Source organism: Marmota monax, unplaced genomic scaffold (assembly GCF_021218885.2).
Source record: "Marmota monax isolate L192 unplaced genomic scaffold, Marmota_monax_Labrador192_F-V1.1 WCK01_AAM20220418_F8-fsc00379, whole genome shotgun sequence".
Taxonomy (NCBI): Eukaryota; Metazoa; Chordata; class Mammalia; order Rodentia; family Sciuridae; genus Marmota; species Marmota monax.
The window spans coordinates 477766-492054 of NW_026693072.1; the positions used below are offsets into that span (position 1 = coordinate 477766).

General features: G+C 35.6%; 1 pseudogene; it reads left to right on the forward strand.

Moving 5' to 3' along the window:
- Window positions 1-2061: 2061 nt before the first annotated feature.
- Window positions 2062-14289, forward strand: part of LOC124098964 (large ribosomal subunit protein uL29-like) — a 49987-nt pseudogene continuing 37759 nt past the window's right edge.

The following is a 14289-nucleotide window of genomic DNA, read 5'->3' on the forward strand; positions in this document are numbered from 1 at the left end:
GTTATTGTCAATACTGTTGCAATAAACATGAGAATGTGGATATTTCTTCAAGATGCCTATTTCAATCTCTTTAGATATATATACTTGAATGTAGAGATACTGAATCACATGGGTGTTGTATTCTTAATTTTTTGAAGAACATCCATACTGGTTAACTTAGAAGCCAGACATTTTCTTTTCCAAGTAACAGTGACAAAGAGGCCAATTTCTCCAAAATCCCATCAACGGATTCTAATCTCTTGTCTTTGATAATAGTCATTCTAACAGACATGTGATGATATATCATTGTGTATTTGTTTGTTCCTGAAAATTAGTGATATTGAGATTCTTTTTTGTTTTACCTATTATCCATTTGTATATCTTATTTTGAGAAATGCCTATTCAAGTCCTTCACCTGTTTTTAATTGGGTTATTTGGTATTGCTATTTGTTTTTTGCTTAATATGTTATTGAGTTGGAGAAGTCCCTTATGTATTTTGGATATTAACCCATTACCAGATATATGGTATGTCAAATATTTTCTCCTATTCTAGAGGTTATCTTTGCATTTTGATGGTTATTTCCTTGGGAGTGCAAAAGCTTTTTAGTTTGATATTGGGAAGACTACATCAAGACATCTTGAGGTGAAGTAGAGTCTAAAAATCAGGCAGCAACTGTAAGAGTATATGTAACCATGGTAGGTTTTTGTTGTTTACTTATTTTAAAACAGAAAATACTACAACATATTTGTACGCTCATGGGATGATGCAGTAGAAAGTGGTGATACAAGAAACGAGAAACAATTGATGAAGTCCTTACTAGGCAAAATAATAGTAGATCCAGGGCATAAGAAAAGTGTTTCATCTTTGATAAGAACAAGGACACTCCTTTCATTCAAATGGGTGGAAAAGCAGAGAATATAGGTACAGATGTAGGAAGGTTTTAAAACATGGTAGAAGAAAGATGGGCACTTTCAAGCTAGACTTCTATCTCTCTTTAATGAAGATGAAGTAAGGTCATCAGCTAAGTGTTAGTGAAAAGAAGAGGTTTGATGAGCAAAGAGATATAAATGAAGAAAAAAGTAGTGATAGTTAACTTAATGAATAGGATATCTCAATTATAGAAGGGATTTGAAATTGAAATTTCAGAGGTACTATAAAAATTAAGGGCAATTATATAGCAGCGAGTACATTTTAACTGAAGTGCAAGTAGTTTTATGGAGACAAAATCCACATTTTTCTCACTGTTGTATCTCTGACTGATTAATTTCTCAATTAAAATTTATTAAATGAATAAAGTATATACATATGGATATAAAATATAATGGATAAACAGAAAAAAGATCAGAACTGAATAAAGAAGGTAAAGGGTATATTGAAGGTATTAGATCAAGTATTGCAGTAAGGAAGCAAAATAGGAAAAGAGGAAGTGACTAAAGGGATGAATTGACAGTAGAATTTCAGAATTATGACAAGGTATTGTGTGGCTGCTTGGGCTTAAGAAAAATGAGTATTGAAAAGAAACAGTTTACCCAACAGGAAGGCCAGTGTGTTAGACAGGCCATGTCATTAAAAATAATAGTAGAGAGGAACAAAGTGAACCAGGTAGTATAATCTTAAGGAGTGATGATAATCAGGATGTGGGTAGATAATATCAACAAGGATATATAGTGGATAGTATGAGCTTATGACATACGTTTCAAAGAAGTAGGTCATTTGGAAATAAAAATGACAAGTCAGAGCAAATATTTGGAAGTCCTTGCCAGTGGTTTTGCTTCAGTTGGTTGGTGAGCTGAAGCAAGATTGGCATAGCATCATATTCTCTTTGTGCTGTTTCTGTATGTATCTACTTGTCTCACTGCCCTCGTCCCTGTGGTAGACAGAATAATGGTCCCCCAAAGATGCCCACATTACGACCTATGGAATCTGGATATAACCTTATAAGGCAAAGGGGATTTTGCAGATACAATTAAATTAAGGACCTTGAGATGAAGATATTTGCCTGGATTTCCAGGTGAACCCAGTATAGTCAATAAGGTTTCTCATCAGTGGGAGGCAAGAAAATCACAGTAGTAGGAGATGCGATGACAGAATCAGGAGGTCGGAGCGATGTAAAGAATGGGTTACTAGCCAAGGAATGTAGGCAGTCTCCAGAAGCTGAAAAGGGCAAGAAAATAAATTCTTCCCTGAAGTGTTTAGAAAGAACATAGCAGTACTGATTCCTTGATTTTAGATTTCTGACTTCTAGAACTCCAAGGTGATAAAGGTGTGCTCTTTCAAACCACCGTTTGTGGTAATCAGTTACTATAGCTATAGGTAACTAACACAGTCCCTGAACACCATGATGAAGTATAGGAAATAGCAATCAATTTAAGGTGACATGACAGGCTTCAGACAACTGCTGTTTCTTTCAGTTCAGGACAACATGGTGCCCTACCTCTCACTGGTCACTACCATGATTTATTATAGCACATGTATACATTATGGAAGGAAATCCATAGGGGAAGTAGCTCCTTCCTGTACCCTTCCTTCTTTGAATCTTTTAAGTACATGAAATGTTATGCTAGTCACAATAGTTTAAAGGAATTATTTAATGGTCTATCCAGATTTCATATTAGCTGTTAACTTTGCTGTTATTTTCTTATAAATTGCAAACCTTGTTCATCTCAGTGCTTAGGAAAAGACTTGTCATTGTGCTCAACAAATATCAGTTAAACAAAATTGCATTAATAGAACACCCTAATGGGGTCTAACAGAGTAAAATATACACCACAATGTACCCACCTTTAGATGCCAGGAGGAAATCTTAGCAAGTAAGGCATGGCATGGTTCCGGAAATGAATAAAACAGATAACCAGAGCCATAGATCAGGGCTAGATAGGAGTAAACAAGCTTTATTGCTGACGTCAGGTGTGCTGATAGGGCCAGATGTTACTTTTTGTGAAAAAATTGCAACCCAAAGCATGAGATAATTTAGTGACATGGATACTATTTCAACCTTTCCTTGGCTTTTTCACAAATTAAGTCAACAAGTCTGAGTTGTATAGTGGCTTCAAAAATAGGCAAAATAAATGTCCATGACTTTCATTAAAGATGTTACTTTTGAAATTGCTTCCTGAGTCAGTTTATGAGTCACACAGAAAATTGACCCTATTATTTACTAGTTACACCTTATTTCAGAGAAGAAATGGAATTTGTTGAATCAATGAATGAATTCAATTCAATGTTCCTAAATAACTTTCAACAATTTCCAAAACAGAAAACTTTCACTCAGGGGCAAAATTTGTCCCAGTATCTAAAGATTTTCTCAAAGAGACAATTTGAAGAAAACATCAGGTATTTGTATGGGTACATTTTGACCGGTGATAAAAATTAGTGGCATTCTTTATGCTATTTCAGGAGGCACTCAGTATCACCCTGCAAGCTCCAGAGGAGGGCTTGTCTCAAAAAAGGCTTTTGGGCCTAAATAAACAAACAAACAAAAACAACTTGATTTTATATTGGCAAAGCTGCCTGTAATTCATTCACTCACTAATGTAGCAAAAATTTAAGTAATCACGCTGAGCTAGACACTATAAATGCGTGGTAAACAAAACATATTCCTGCCATCATTGAACATATAGTGTAACCTAAGAGACACAGAATAAGCAATCTCAATTATCATAAATTTCATGTGGTGAGCCCAAAGGATGCTATGAAATTTTCATGTAGTCTGGAATTTAGGGAAAATGTCTTTGAGGAAGTGATCTTCATCTCGAATACAATGATAAATAGGAATTAGTTGTCAACACAGAGGGAGACAATCTTTCCCTGGATTTCAGGTGAAGGAGTCACCATATTTCAAGACCCCTAAACAAACAAAAAAAGAGCATGACTGAGGAATTAAAATAATTTCAGCATAGCTAGAGAAGAGAAAGATGGAAAAGGTGGGTGAGTTCTATGAATTTAATTATATCACCCTCAAAATTCATCTGTTGAATCTGTGATAACCAATGATTTAGTATCTGGAGGTAGGGCCTTTGGAAGTGATTAGATTTTGAGGCAGTCTTAAGAGTGCAGCCTTCATGATGTGACTACTGTCTGGTTTCTATTACCTTCTTTCTATTCCCTTCTTCTTTTGTGGTAATCATGCCAGACAGGGCACTGGTAAACTGGTTCTGTATCTAAACACCACCTAGGGGCAGCTATACTGAACTGTACACACTGCTCCTCACAAGAGTGGTTGCTCCCCCCAAACCATGTCCCAGCAGGACAATGTATATTAATAACAAAAGATTATCCTTTCTCAGATGCTAAACCAGAGATAAAGCAATTGGCCTAGAAGAGTTTTTTGCCATAAACTTATTGTTTCATTTTCTGATGCATATTTATATTAGAATATGAAACATGATATCTTGGTGTTGTTCCATAGGTTCTCAGTGTACAAATACATGTGGTTGTCACACAACCAACCACTTCTACACGTTTCCAGCAGCATCAGTATCTAGACTGGCATTACCTACAAATGTTTCTCCCATGCTGATCGGGCCTAACAGGTGAGTGATTCTGTATAAAGATTAAAAAACGCAAAAACCAAAATCCCTAATTCTTTTCATCATGAACACCTTAATTATTGGTATAGTCAAGTGCTGCATTCATTCTAAATATGGACCACCTTGACACTCAGTTTTGTGGTTTTTTTTAAGATTAAATAGCTTCAGAGTGAGAAATTATTGCTATAGTAACATATTATCCACGCTTCTTTTAAAAATAAACTTCCATGTCAAAGCAAGAATCCATTCAAACTGTATTATTAATAAGCAAGCAAACTGAGAAAGAGAAGGGTGGTATTTAAAAGCTCTGAATGTTTTCCATTTTTATTCCCTAAAAATAACATGCAACAATACCTAGAATAGAAAGTTTGAACTGAATCAAAGGATTCCCATTTGCTCAACATGAAGGAGGAGCTTTGTCTTTTCAGCATTAACATTTCTTTGTATACCTAGGATTTTAATAAATGACACAACATTTAGAAATATATTTTATCCTTTTTAGAAGAACAAAATTTCCACATTTTAAGGGATTGGCTATTAACTAAACAGGAGGTTTTGATACCAATATGGACAGAAGTGAGTGTGCCTTCATTCTTTCCTCAATTTTCTGTTTATGCAGTTCTTTGTGACCTTAGATAATTAGTTTTTCCTTTCTCTGTCATATAGGTCAAATGCTTGAAAATATGTAAATGTTGCAAGACACTGTATACAGTTAACCCCAATAGATATCATTAGTCAGGTAAGTCCCCAGTGTCATGGCATTTCCTGATACCGGAGCTTGTGTCCCTGCTCCCCCACCAATAAACTTCCTGACCTTGAGCTAGGCCCTTTAGCTTTACAAAGCTCACAAACTTCATCTGTCAAACCTGAATTGTAATGGCTGTATGCCTTATTTCATGCCAGATTTAGGGAGGATAAAATGAGTTAGGAATAAGGAACACACTTTGGAAACTCTTCAAAGCTAAGACGTTATAATTGCATAGATCTCTTCTTTTTACAAAGAAGAGTGTGTGGAGGGGGGGAATATGAATGTGGGAGAGAATTTTATACACATTGTATACTTTAGAATGTTGTTTTTTCTCAAAACAAAGACTAGACTCTGTTTCTCAAACATAGAAGATGAGGTCCCTGTAGAGTTACTTCAGGTTTACAGTTGGGTCTTAAAGAAAATAAAACAAAAACATAAAATAAAAACTGAAAGATATTAACAGCTTAAGTTCTGTTTGGATGGGAATGAGCAGAGTACACTTGCTAATATTTTATAAGTATTCTCTCACTTTATGGGTGAGGAAAGTTAGACTCAAATAAATATTGTTTCAAGTCCAAAGACACACAATTTGTGCATATAATGAATCATCACATTGTGTGACTTGAAAATATATATATATATAATTTTTGTTAATTAAATATAAACAAAATAACCCCTTCGCAAATCTGGATGAGGCAAAATGACGAGGAAGTTATCCCTCCAGATTGGGTAAGAAATTTTGTGGTTAAACTTTGAAATACAAACAGTGAAAAGAAAATGCATTTCTACAGCAAGAATCACTTGCAATTGTCTATTTTAACTAGAGAAGGCTAATACAGGTAGAATTAAATATGAAGGAGAAAGAATGCCCGAGGCTTATAATTTATTAAGAAAGGAATGACCATCCCTGAAAACCAAAAAGATGAATGTTAGCTAAAGCAATGGAATCATGGTTTGGTTTCCTAGCTTTAAAAGATATTTAATCAAGCATATGTTTAACTATGTGAAAGCAGGTAGCTAGCTACCTTAAGGTCACAGAGCTGACCTAAGTGGGGGGATAATAAAAGATACTTGCATTGCAGACAAGGCATGGATCTCCCATCTCATTGTCAAAAGGGAGAGTGAGGATGGTTTCTGCTTCACCCTCCTGCTGGGAGGCATCAGTAGAATATAAACTATAGCTCCTTTTGGCCTAAACTGCATTAAGAATTTGCCTCCGAATCACTACACTGGGCATGTATGATTTGACACTGCACACAAAAGTAGTCATAATAGAATTGATTGTTTGGCCAGAACTGGGTATTGATGGATTTCTCAGAGATCTTTGTGCTCAAGAATTAACTAGTGCTTGGTAGCAACAAATCCTGGGAGCAAGCCAGCTTCAGGGGGAAATGGCTTGAGCGCCATCTAGTGTAAATACTTTTGGAGTAACTGTTCTTCAAATGAGAGGTATTCACAAATGCCATCTAGTGGCAAAGGGGAAAAGTGCTCAGGGCCAGGGGATTCAATTAAAGTCCCTGGTAAACGAAAGCTTACCTGAGGATGATAAAACGAAATCACATTCCAAATTGTGAGTATATTATAATGTATTCCCTTTGGGTTTAGTTGTGAGAAAACTGGGTCTTCTGTGGCCCTCCCTCCAATCCCCATCCCCTGAACTATAGCATTCTCCTCTGAGCTTCCCTAGCACTTTCCCCACACCTCCCACTCTATAATTTCAACATAGACAAAACCAGACTCCTTTTACTGTTTTTAAAAATAAGCCAGGACATGTTATTTTTCTTCTCTAAAACTTCACATATTTACTACTTTCGCTACTATGTAAGTCAATGTCCTTGGAAATCCCTATATGATCTGGTCCTCAATCACCTCACCACACATATCTTCTGTATTGCCCACTCAGTTCTAGCCACAATGAATTTATTAGAGTATCTCAATTTTTTAGTTGTAGATGGACACAATATCTTTATTTATTTTTATGTGGTGCTGAGGATCAAACCCAGTACTTCATGCATGTGAGGCAAGCATTCTACCACTGAGCTACAATCCCAGCCCCACTATCTCAAATTTTGATTAACCATGATACAGCAAAGATTAAATTATCTTTTCACGATTTGACTATTTTTAGAGAAGTTTTGTGTTTACATAAAATTTGAACATAAATCACAGAAAACACCCATATTCTCTCTAGCCCCCTCTTTGTCCTTAATTTTCCTTATTCATAACACCTTATATTGATGTGGTATATCTGTTCCAATTGCTAAACCAACAGTAGCACATTAACTAAAGCCCACAGTTTATACTTGAATTCCCTTTCTTTTATATATCCTATAGATTTTTAAAAATGCATAATGTCATGAATCTACCACTATAGTAACATAAAAATAGTTTCACTGCTATAAAAATCCCCTGTGCTTAACTCAAATCTAAGTGGATCAAGGACTTAGGCATTAGACCAGAGATGCTGCACCTACTAGAAGAAAATGTAGGCACAACTCTCCATCATGTCAGCTTAGAAATTAAATTCCTTATTGAGACCCCTAAAGCATAAGAAGTAAAATCAAGAATCAATAAATGGGATGGTATCAAACTGAAAAGCTTCTTCATAGCAAAGGAAATGATCAAGAATGGGTACAGAGATCCTACAGATTGGGACAAAATCTTCACAACCAGTAACTTAGATAAGATAATAATTTCCAGAAAAATAAATAACCCAATCAATAAATGGGCAAACAAACTGAACAGGCACTTCACAGAAGAAATACCAATTGCCAACAAATATATGAAAAAATGTTTAACTTCCCTAGCAATTAGAGTAATGCAGATTAAAACTACACTGACATTCCATCTCACTCCATTCAGAATGGCAGTTATAAAGAATATAAGTAACAATAAATATTGGCAAGAATGGGGGGGGAAACACTCATACATTGCTGGTGGGATTGCAAATTGGTGCAGCCAATCTGGAAAGCAATATGGAGATTCCTTACAAAACTTGGAATGGAATCACCATTTAACCCAGCTATCCCATGCCTTGATTTGTACCCAAGGGACTTAAAGTCAACATACTACAGTGACACAGCAACATCAATGTTTATGGCAGCTCAATTCACAACAGCTAAACTATGAAACCAACCTAAGTGTTCTTCAATGGATGAATGGATAAAGAAAATGTGGTATATATACATAATGGAATATTACTCAGCCATATAGAAGAATGAAATTATGACATTTGCTGGTAAGTGGATGGAACTAAAGAATATCACACTAAGTGAAATAAACAAATTCCAAAAAATCAAAGGCCAAATGTTCTTTCTGATTTATGGATGCTAACCCAGGTTGGGGAGGTGAATAACAGAAATCGATTTGACTAAACAAAGGGTAATGAAGGGAAGGGAATGGGGAGGGGAATAGGGAAGACAATAGAATTAATTGTTTATAACTTTTCTAGCCTTGCATTTGTATACACAACCAGGGTAATTCCACATCATGTATGACCACAGAGTGGGAACCTAATAGAATAAGTTATACTTTATGTATGTATATTCTGCCAAAATACTTTCTACTGTCATGTATAACTAAAAAAAATCCCCTATGCTTCACCTGTTCTCCCCTCTCTTCCCCTTTGTCCCAACCCTTTGGAACCAGTGATCTTTTTACTATCTGAACAGTTTGGCCTTTTCCATATTTTGGAATCATATGGTATGTAATCTCTTCAGTCCAGCTTCTTTCACTATGAATTCAATCTTCCTTCATGTCTTTTTGAGGCTTTATGAATCACTTTTTTATCATGAACAATATTACATTATCTAGATATAAGATATAATGCTTATCCATATATAAACATTTATCCATTTATAAACATTTATATAATGTTTATACATTCACATATGAAAGGTTGTTTCCAAGCTTTGGCAATTACAAATAATGCTCCCATAACCATTCATGGGAAAATTTTGTATGGACATAAGTTTGCCACACATTTGAGTAAATACTAAAGGAAATAATTGCTGGATGATATGATAAGAGTATGCAAGTTTTGTAAGAAACTGTCAACCTATCTTCCAAAGTAACTGTGCCATTTTGCATTTCCACCAGCAGTGAACAAGAATTCCTGTTGTATCACATCCTTACCAACATTTGGTATTATCAGTGCTTTGGATATTAATCATTTTAATAGGTACAGTGGTGTCAGATGGTTGTTTTAATTTGTAATTCCCTAAAGATATGTAACACTGAACACCTGTTTGTATGTTTATTTGTCATCTGTGTTTATTTCCTCATGAGATTTCTATCCAGATCTTTTGCCCACTTTTTATATAAGTTTTCTGATGTTGAAATGTTAAGGGTTCTTTAACTATTTTAGATATAAGCCTTTTATCAAATATTTATTTCATAATATTTCCTTCATGTGTCTTTTAAAATAAGTCTTTATGGTAATAAAATTCCTCTTTATTTTTTTCTTCTTACTTTCATGGCTAGTGTTCTTGGTATCATATGTAAAATCTCACTGCTAAACCTGCAGTCATCCTGATATCATCTTTCCATGGATGATGATATTATAAAATCAAAGTATATTCAGTGAAAAAGTAGGGAAATATTTTGCAAAAGATAATTCACTAAAATTAATAATTAAGCAATTCTGTAATAAATGGTTTTATTTGTATGGACTTGTCTGTACTTTTTAAAAATAATTTTTAGTTGTAGATGGATACAATACCTTTATTTTATTTATTTATTTTTATGTGGTGCTGAGGATTGAACCCAGTGCCTCACACATGCAAGGCAGGTGCTCTACCACTGAGCCACAACCCCAGCCCCTGTCTGCACTTTTAAATATGTAATTTGGTGTGATTTATCTTTTAATTGTAAATCAGCATATATAGTCATTTATAATTTTGCAAGCTTACCATTAAGGAGAGTCCCCCAAATTATATAAACTTTAGGTTCCACAGAAAGCTAGCTCTGGCCTTGAATCCAGCCTTGGGGTAGCCAAGGGGCATGGGCTCCAGAGATCATCTGCAGCCATTGAACAGAGAGTAGAGAGCAGAGTAGATTTTCTGACTGGCCCACATAGGTATCCATATAGTTACAAAGTCAAGCCTAAGGGTGATAGTATTATCAAAGGCCAGGTCTCAGACCAAGCACATCACCCTCTAGAAATCCAGCCATTATCTGAATTTCCTCCCTACAAGCTTGGTCCACAACTGAACAATTTATCCTAAAATCAGTTTCTTTGTTCATCTTATCCTACTGTTCAGGACAAATAAGCATCCTCATGGAACTCCATTTTTTCCTTTATTCTCTCATGTCTAATCCATCAACAAGTTCTGTCAATTATGTACTACTATAAATGTCTCTTGATTTCAAGCTCTGTCTCCCTCAGCCTCCATACATGCTGTTTCATGAGCCATAGAACACCCTGTACCTCACCCCTCTAGCTAACTCCCACTCAACCTTCAGGAGTAACTCAGATGTCATATCCCCCAGAAAATCTCTCTCAATGAAGTATAACCAGGTTAGGTGCCTCCTCCTGTGAGTCCCCAAGGTACCCAATGGCCGCTAGCATACCATGTCATATGTTGTGCTACAATTGCTGAGCTTTACAATTACTGCTTTTTTACTTCATTTTTTTAATTGCAAAGATATTTGCTCATTATAACAAGTCAAACAGTACAGAGATGTATAAGGAAAAATTAATAAGCTTCCCCTAGTCCCCCAGCTCTATATAGACTTAATGCCTTGCTATTAATAGCTCCATTATATCATAACAAAGATCTCCTATAATTTATTCAGTCATCCACCCTATTGATGGACATTTAGGGTACTTATGTAGTTTTGTTTGTTTAATTTTGCTTTAATGTGCATCCTTCTATGTGCTATTCTGGGACTTTGATTTGTGTGGATTATCTTCCCATAAAACCAAATGTTATTTGGCTATTAACTTGTTACAGACATCGGCAGATTATTTTCCTACAAAAGGTAGCAATTCATCCTCTACCAACAATGCATGAGAAATGCCTGTGCCCCACAGTCTTATCAGGATTAATGCTGTGACTGCTTTTACATGGTAGGAAAACATAGCCTTTTATTGTTTTAATAGGCATTTTCCTCCGTAGTTGAAAATATTTTTATGTTTGTTGATGATATATATCCTCTTCTCTGTGAATTCACAGTCCTTATACTGGGTCCATTTTTTTCTACTATGATCTTTATCTTTCTTAGTAATTGGCATAAATTCTTAACCCATTTGAGTTATTAACCATTTATTATGTCAGAAATATTTTTCTATAGGGTTTTTTATTTTATTTATGGTGTGTTAGACTTTGCAAGTCATTTAAAATATTATCAAATATGTGTATGGTTTTCCTTCATGGTTTGAGGAAGTCACAGATTTGTGAGGGAAGTAAACATGTGAGATGGGCTCACATTTAGAATAGGAAATGTTAGTATTAAACCAAATTTTGCATACAGTAGCAGTGCCTAAAGCATATGTTATTGAAATTGTGACTAATCTGTGTGGCTTAAAAAGTAGCAAATGTCTCCTATTGTGACTTCCCATGATGGTAGAGGTTTGCAGATCATGGTTTAAAATTTGGCAAGTGTCTAACCTTGTTCATTGATATGCTGGCAAGGCCCACTTTTTATCCAGGAGACGCTGGAAGGTCAAAACATTATGGGCTCTGAAATTATTAATTGATCTTATGAGCTAAATATTATTTTTAATATTTAACCATTTAGCATTGTGTGGCTTGCCGGGTGTATTGGTGTATGCCTTTAATAATAGTGGCTTGGGAGGCTGAGGAAGGAGGATCACAAGTTCTAAGCCAGACTTAGCAACTTAGTGAGGTCCTAAGTAACTTATCAAAACCTGGTCTTAATCACAAAAATAAATAAACAAACAAACAAACATACAAAACAGAAAACAGCTGGAGATTTGGCTCAGTGGATAAGTGCCCTGTCTCTGTCTCTGCATTCAATCCTCAACACAAAAAAGGGGGGGGGGGGTTGTATAGCTTATTTCCTTTGTTAGATCTGATTAACATCCATACATTTTCTCAAGAAGTATTAGATAACAATGTTGTACTTCTTAATGTTATATGTTAAATAAGACTAGAGATAGAATTTCATTATTTTCACTTAGCCTCATTAAATAAAGTCATGTGACAGGGAGATATACAAATGTGAACTTCGACATGCATTAGGACTCAGTCATCACTTTCCAGTGAGACTTTCCAGTCCCAGAGCATCCATCAGACAAGTGTTGTTTGAGCTCTGCATATAGCCAAGCAGCCAGCTCAGGCACTCTTCCTCTATTGGACCTATTTTCCTCGGTCTCATCAAACCACCAACTCCTTTTTTATTTCTGATCAGTGTGGGTGAGAACACCCCAGGCACAAAGCTAAGTGCTTGAGACACATGGGAATGCTGCCCTACTTTGAAAAAAATAAGTATCATATGAATGAAACCAAGCTACCCACTCAAAATACATAAATTTGTTTTTAAAGACTTCATTAATTTTTTAAAAATATTCAAAACAAGGTGTTTGTATCTAAATTTTGGCCCTTTCTATAAATATTTGCCAATTGTACGCAAATAAATTTATTCCATAAAAGGAGGTACACCTGCAGAGAGCTATTAAACAGTTGCAGCAGAAAAGAAAATGGGAGTACCCATTCTTGTTAGCTCTGTTTTCAAAGTGGATCCACTTGCAAATGAAAAGCCACTAGATCACAGAGCATCATGGACAGAATTTTGGATACATAATACAAGTTTATAAATCATCTTCTATATGACATTTTGAATAATGAGCAAGAAAAATTGTATTTACATATGCACATGAACATTTCACTAGGTGCCTCATGTTGTTCTTCAGAAAGTTAACAAATCTCAGACATTGAATTGTTAAGCTCTCATCTCATTTCAAATTCAACACTCTTTGCTATAAGACACTGTTAAGTGTTATGTGGGATAAAGAGATAAGACGACAAAATCATGGCTACTGTAGCACTCACAACATTGAAAAAATATGAATATCAACAACATTTATTACATAAATCAGAATGGAATCACACTGAAAAATAACCAGGATATGTTGTGGTATACATTATATTACTGAGTCTTCTCAATAAACATTGGTAGATATCACTATCCTCACTATTACAGATGGGAACAGAGAAGTTCAGGGATGATGTCCCCGAATTTACCAAAAGCCACATGGTTGATAAATAACAATAATAGCCTAGGTCCAAAATCATGCAAGATTTATGACTCCTAATTTTTTGTGCCACCCACTGTACTTAGCCACCTCACCTACTGCTGGAGTACAGAGCATGGGGGAAGAAAATAAGGAATTACAACCCCAAGGGTGGGTCAGAGCCAGACTGTAGATGTTTGGAATGTTTTACACAATAGGGAAGTATTGGAATCCTTTAAGCAGAGAGGCAGTGATATCCAATTTTCAGTTTAGAAAGAATACTCTGTATAACAGGCTGTAGGAATAGCTCAAAACTGGGAACAAGGAAACATCAGAAAGCTGTGGTGGTAGTCCAAAGAAATGATAATGGTGGTCTGAGCCAGTACAGTGACAGTGAAGGTGGAAAGTAAGGAACAATACTAACATCGTGCATACATAAAATCAACATGACCTCGAAGACAATGCAGAAGGCAAGTGTGCGTGAGACGTGAAAAAGCTCTCTCAGCTTAGCATTAGAGCTCGTGAGCGAATGAGTCGACTGTCAACAGACATCTAAACAGAGAAAGCAGCACAAGTTTAGGATCTAGCAGAAGGTGATGAAAAGCTCTTGAATTTTCCTATGCACTTTTTCTGTATGGGACATATATTTATTACAATCTGAATTGTTCTGGTATTAAGCAATCTGTTTTTTCAATCAACTGGTTAGTTTGGTAGAAATGGGTCAGCAGGGAAAGTTACTTGAAATATGCAGAGCAGCTCATGAATGAGTCTTAAAGATGATTATCTCTGATAAAGTGGATATTCTTTTGGTCAATGTCCTCTGACATTTATAAGT